Source organism: Triticum urartu, chromosome 3, assembly GCF_003073215.2.
Source record: "Triticum urartu cultivar G1812 chromosome 3, Tu2.1, whole genome shotgun sequence".
Taxonomy (NCBI): domain Eukaryota; kingdom Viridiplantae; phylum Streptophyta; class Magnoliopsida; order Poales; family Poaceae; genus Triticum; species Triticum urartu.
In genome coordinates, this window is record NC_053024.1 from 700,886,303 (window position 1) to 700,892,737 (window position 6,435).

General features: G+C 42.5%; 1 pseudogene; it reads right to left on the reverse strand.

Annotated features, from left to right (window-relative positions):
• Window positions 1-3,382: 3,382 nt before the first annotated feature.
• Window positions 3,383-5,910, reverse strand: LOC125547224 (annotated as a pseudogene).
• Window positions 5,911-6,435: the final 525 nt, after the last annotated feature.

Consider the following 6,435-nt stretch of genomic DNA (forward strand, 5'->3'; position numbering starts at 1 on the left):
AGGAAACATAACCATCTTTGATTAACGAGCTAGTCAAGTAGAGGCATACTAGTGACACTCTGTTTGTCTATGTATTCACACATGTATTATGTTTCCGGTTAATACAATTCTAGCATGAATAATAAACATTTATCATGATATAAGGAAATAAATAATAACTTTATTATTGCCTCTAGGGCATATTTCCTTCATGTACCGCCTCCGCAACAGCCCAAGCAACCAGCCACTGCCACTGTACCATCTCCGCAACAGCCTAAGCAACCAGCCACTGCCGCTGTACCATCTCCGCAACAGCCCAAGCATCCAGCCACTGCCACTCTACCATCTCCGCAACAGCCCGAGCAACCAGCCACTGCCACTCTACCATCTCCGCAACAGCCCAAGCAACCAGCCACTGCCCCTCTACCATCTCCGCAACAGCCCAAGCAACCAGCAGTGGAAGTAGGTCAAAACAACGGCAATGATCAGAGCAATGGCAGGGGAGAAGACTCAGGCAGCAAGGTAAACGACACTAAATTTAAGCCTCCTCGCAGCCCAAGCTTCGCACATGTGAATCTGACGAGGAGGCCAGGCACGCTTGAAGACAGACCTTCTTTTGGATTGCTTGAACCGGGGAGTGATGATGATCTACTATTTAGGAGTTTCCTCAAGTTCGTACATCCCCTGTAAAAACTTCTGTTGCAGATTTGGACTCCTTCTTGTTGATCTGTACGAGGAGCCCTTTGTTTGGTGAATCTCCGGCTACCTCAGCTGGGCCAGTTTACGATGTGACTCCTATCGCAACACGTCCTCCAATTTCGGCAGGCCCTGCAGGTTATTGCACTCATCTCTCCCCATCTACTTTGTGCTCCAACGCATGTTTTGTTTTGTTTACAGAAACTTAGCACTTCCATGCTCCAAACCATTATTTTTTTCTCATCTTGTTTCTGTTTTCTTTTTCTTTTTCAATTGTGGGGCAGAAGCAGCAGTAGCTGAGACAAGAGAGAAGGTGGTGATTGAAGTGAGTAGAGGGGGAAAACGTGATGCGAAGAAGCCCACACACAAGAGAGTTGCAAAATCGCCAGAAAACGCACCGAAGCTGAAGAGGATGAAGAAGATCAAAGTTAATGCTTCCGATGATGCCATATACAAGCAATACTGTTGCACAAATTACCACATAAAGGACCCTCCAGAAGGCGAGCCCTTGTAAGTGTGTTTTAGCCCTTTTTGTGTTGATAAATTGTTCGTTCCATCCACTTGTTTGCCACTAACCGAGCCACTGTTTTTTTGCAACATGCGGACCTCCATTCATTAGGATAAGTGGGTTTGATGTTTCTTTCAAGCATTTCAGCAACGGGCTAAAAAAGCGAGCACATTTGAACAATGAGGTCATGTCACTTTATGTTGAAAGCTTCAACATCGAGCAAATGTATAGCAAAAGCAAACCTAGGAAGTTTGCGTTCTCACCGCATACAGCCGTGAGTCAACTATGCATTTTTTTCACAATAGAGTTTCTGCCCACAACTTCCATATCTTTCTAACCAATACCTTCTTCTTTGCATTAGTCCAAGCTTGCCATGGACCCAAGCTCATTTCAGACACGTTCTTGCAGCAAAGATCTTGAGAGGGCCTGTGAAAGAAACAACATCATGAAATCTGATCAAGTAAAAAACTTTTTGTTCTTTCATCAAAGCTATCCTAGCGCAACATGCTCTGTTTTCTGAAGTTATTTTTTGTTTCTTACTTTTGCAGTTGTTCTTCACCATTGTCAAGGACGGATACTGGGCAGTTGTGGTTGCAAACTTGATGCACAAACAATTCAATGTCTTTGACTCGAGGGGTGATGACCCTGACTATGTCAGCATCCTTGAGAAGCCATGTTGCAATCTGGTATGGACGCTACACCTCTTTCCTTTCTCTTTTTTCATTTTTTCTCTATATAAATTTTGTTGTTTGTGGTACCAATCATAGAAGATACAACTGTGTAATCCATCTTTTTGCAATATCAAATTTTGTAGACAGCCAACTTCAAGACTTTGGTCAAAGAACAAAACCCATGGAACCTTGACTTTGACAAGTTTGATCGTCTCAGCCCTAATGGGTACCCGCAACAGTCAACAACGTATTGTTCTCTGACCATTTTCCTTTTTTTCATGTGTCCATCCACAACTTTTTTATGTTTTGTTGTCAAGTGAGCAAATTTTATATGTATTTTGTGACTTTTTTTATTTTGGCAAGTTTGATTGTGGGTTGTTTGCTATTCTATACATGGAGAATCTAACTGGCAGGGGGATGAGACCATTCAGCGCGGTATTCCCTTTTTGCTATGCAACAATACTAGCTAAATAACTTGTTGTTTTCGGAGCACTTGTTGTTTCCATTTTAGCTAGTTTTCTAATGGTAATCACGTTTTTCAATTTTTCTCCTAACTAACTTATGAAGCTCCCTTGTTGTATGCCCAGGACACGAGGTCGTTGCTCAAATTCTGATCATTTGTTGCAGCGAAGCTTTTTAAGCACCCTCAAAACACACTCAACTCAGCCGAAGAGTTTCAGAAACTGTTGACTAGCTCGTAGAAGATGTCAATCGAAGCAAAGTGTTTCCTAGATAGTTTTAGACTACTTTTTTGTGGACAAATGTATGCGCTACATCCTTTTTGTGTAACTAGAAACAGCAAGATGCTGTTAACCATCTACTTTATCTTTTGTGGAACCCAAGCTGGAGCATGTATCATGCTGGGGCATGTCCCTTTTTTCCTCTTTTTTATTTTGAAATACTGGAGCATCACCCATGTTGTGCTGTCAATGTGAACTTGAGTGCTATCATGCTGATGCAGAGATGAATGAAAATGACTAGTGTTTCTGAACTATCCATGTAGATATGTGAACTATCCATGTTGCATTTTTTATTGGTTTTCTGAAATAAGGTGTCCTACCCATAACAACACATGCCATGTAGAAGCATCCATGTATACAATAGCTTTTTTTGCAAGCACCGGAAACATGATGTCGCAACTTGAAACAAATGGTACATTCATGTATATGCAAATGGTACATTCACAAAACAAAGCATTACTGGAAATATGGCAAAGACCTCAAAACTACAGCACAAAGTGTGAGATACCTTGTATGTCTCAAATACAGGACACACATAACATATCTTGTAACAAAAATGTGAGCTATCTTTTTGTATGTCTCAAATTGGAATAGAACCTGAATACATCATCAAGGTTGCAAAAAAGAGTATTTATGTATGTTTTTTGCTCAAGCACATGTAGTGAGTCTGAAAAGAAAATGCAAAACATCCTTCAACAGGACCAAGAACTTTCCCAAGTCTTTTCTCTCATTTTTTTCTTCCTAGAGGTTGAGTTGCGTTGCTTGGGCATTTCTTGGATCATTTTTCATCATGGCTCTCTAGTATGCACAAGTTGGTACAGTATGACCCACCTCGGAGCAGAATTGACATGTAGGCGGTGTTGTTGCCGCCTCTGTTGCAGCTTTGAGGGGTCCACACGTCTGCACGTTGTGACCTTCTTCTTTGCAGAACTTGCAGCAATACTTCTTTTTTTAGATTTTGGCTTCACTGCTGGCATTGGCTTCTTCTCTTCTTGTTTTGACTTCTTCTTATGCTTATCATCTAGCTGCTCCACCAGAGTCTTCTTCCTCTTCTCTCTTTCAGTTGGTCGGCCTTTCTTTGGGACACGCGCTGGGTTTCGTAGCATCTCTGTGCTTTGAGGCTGTGGTAAGCCATCACTCAACACTCCCGTTGCAGTAGCAGGTTGCTTTGGGGGTTCACTGCGCTGCGTTGCTTGTTGTTCTGGCAGTACCCCTCTTTTCGCCGCTGCTATAGCAGGCTCAAGAACTTTTATTGCTTCATCTAATATCTTGTATGCATCATCATTGCAACATGCATCAGAGGCGAGCCATGTCAACCTTCGGCACAAGGAGTTGTATTTGAGCGTGTTTGTCGAGGGGCGCCCAAATTCCAGCAATCGCCCAGTTCTGGCCATGCTTGTTGTTGCTGCTTCAGACCAGCTTTCCAACAAGTATTGTTGTGGAATAACTTGCACATTGAGGTGCACCATCACCCTTATTATGTGGGCACAAACCAGGCCATTCATCTCAAAGTAGTGGCAACTACATTGGAACACCCCTTCATCCATCATAACACGCACAGAGAAGAGCTTTGGGTTCTCATATAAGCTTGATGTTAGATTGAACATGAGGCCTCGCCCTTGGTACTCAGTGTCTTGGTTGATAATGTAGCCCGTAGACGCAGTCACTTGTTTCTGGAACTTGCCAAAGACGTTGCGTGTGTAGTAATTAGCAGCTTGGCGCTCAATATTGTATCTGCAACATCACAAAAGGAAGCAAAGTTCTCAAAACAAATCATGAAAAAACATTTTTTTTGGATTTTTTGCTTTGGTATAGTGAAGCTGGCCTACCGAGAGTATAGTGGAGGAGCCATCATTTCACCAGTGAACCCAGCATTGTCCTCACGGTCAAGCACAGTTTCCTGGCACAGTTCATACTGTTGCACAAACCTCCATACAGAATCAGCTAGACGAATCATTGTCTTGAAATATGAGTTCAGCCCCTCGGACCTGCCTGTCATGCTTGTGAACGGGAGGAAATTGTTCTTGAAGTACGCTGGAGCCCACGTATGTCTTGTTTGCCACATGTTCTTCAAGTGTTTGTTTTCAGCAACTTCGAAACACTCCAACATGTGCTGCCATGTTTCCTCAAATTCTTCAACCATTTCAGAGTTGTTGATACAAGTGTAAAACACATCTGCAAACGCCTCATCTCTAAGCAGCCTCCCCAACTTAGAACGCGCGTTGCCAAACACATGAAACTTGCAACATCTATGGCAAGTATTTGGGAGCACCTGCTCTATAGCTGTTGCCATTGCTTGGTCCTGGTCAGTCATTATGTTCTTTGGATGCTCATTGCCCATTGCAACCATCCATTGCTCAAAGACCCACTTGAACGTTTCAATAGTCTCATCCGGCAACAAAGCACACCCGAGTGAAATGGTTTGGAGGTGGTTGTTGATACCAACTATAGGACCAAAGGGCATGTTGTATCTGTTAGTGCAGAAAGTTGTGTCAAAGAACACGCAATATTTATATTTCGGGTACAATGCCCTTGTCCTCCCATCAACCCAAAACAATGCAGTGACAGAGTTCGTTGCAGGATCTTTTTGCTTCGCAAAGAAAAACTCTGGATTCTCGACCTTCCTCCTCTCAAAGTACTTCACTGCCATATCCATGTCCTATTGTGTTATCGCTTCCCGAAGCTTTGCATGTTCATTCGCAACATCCCTCTTCACGTACGGCAGTATCCTAGGGTCACCTCCATGTATTCTACCAAGGAAACTCATGCAATCTGAATTTGACAGGTTAATATCATGCAACGTCAACAAGAGTTCGTAATCTTCAGCAGGTATTTTGCGGTGCGAGCGGTAGTATCTAACACGCTCTGGTTGTTGCATCAGTGGATGTGTATGCTCTGCAACAAAGAAAGTGACTGTCAATCTCCCCTCCCTAATCCCAACAATCATGTGTGCCTTACAATCATGACGGAGAATCCTGTTTTTCTGACGCGTTCTTGTCACATCCATTTCAGCACCAGGGCGCCTGCTAGAGTTGCTTGTGTCTGTTGCAATGCTCTCTGAGGTGCTACTTGTTTCCGGTTTATCGGGCTTTCTAGCGTGCACACACCCAAAGACCCTCTTGATCATTATTGCATCCTCTTGCTTCTGTCCTCTCTTTTGGTTGTACTTTGTAGAAGATATATGTGTGCCGAATCCCAACTTGAAGGCATACTCATTGTAGAATTTCTGGGCATCCTCAAATGTGTCAAACACCATGCCAACATAGGGCGATAGTGGCTGTGATGAAACATCTCCATCATCTGAATCATCTTGCATCACATCATCAGCATGCAACAATCTTCATGATTATCGACAGAAAAGTTCTCTTGGACATAGCTCTCTTCCCCTTCAGCACCAGCTCCATAAAATAAGGCATATGTTTTTTCATGTAAATAGAGAGGTCTTGGTTGAAAGTATTATTTTCCTATAGTTGCTATCAACAGTTATATTTGTTGTTTCAGAAATTCAGGTACACAGATACATTTATCAACGGTTTTTCAGCTTCATTTACACACAAATTTTCAGTCAATGGCCTTTTCTCACATAAGCACACACATTCAAAATCGTATCATAGGTTGATAAATATCAACTAACATAGAGGATCATGTTTTGCGGAGATAGAGCAAGCACACATGTGTGCTTGGTATTTGCCTTGGTTCCACTCACACACATGAAACAAATTTGAATTTCTAGCTGCCACACACATAAAACAAATAGAAAATCCTACCTATGTTTCTGATACATGGGGTTTTCCATGAGTTTCAGAGACACACAAGTGTTCATGTTTTTTCAGAGTCAGAG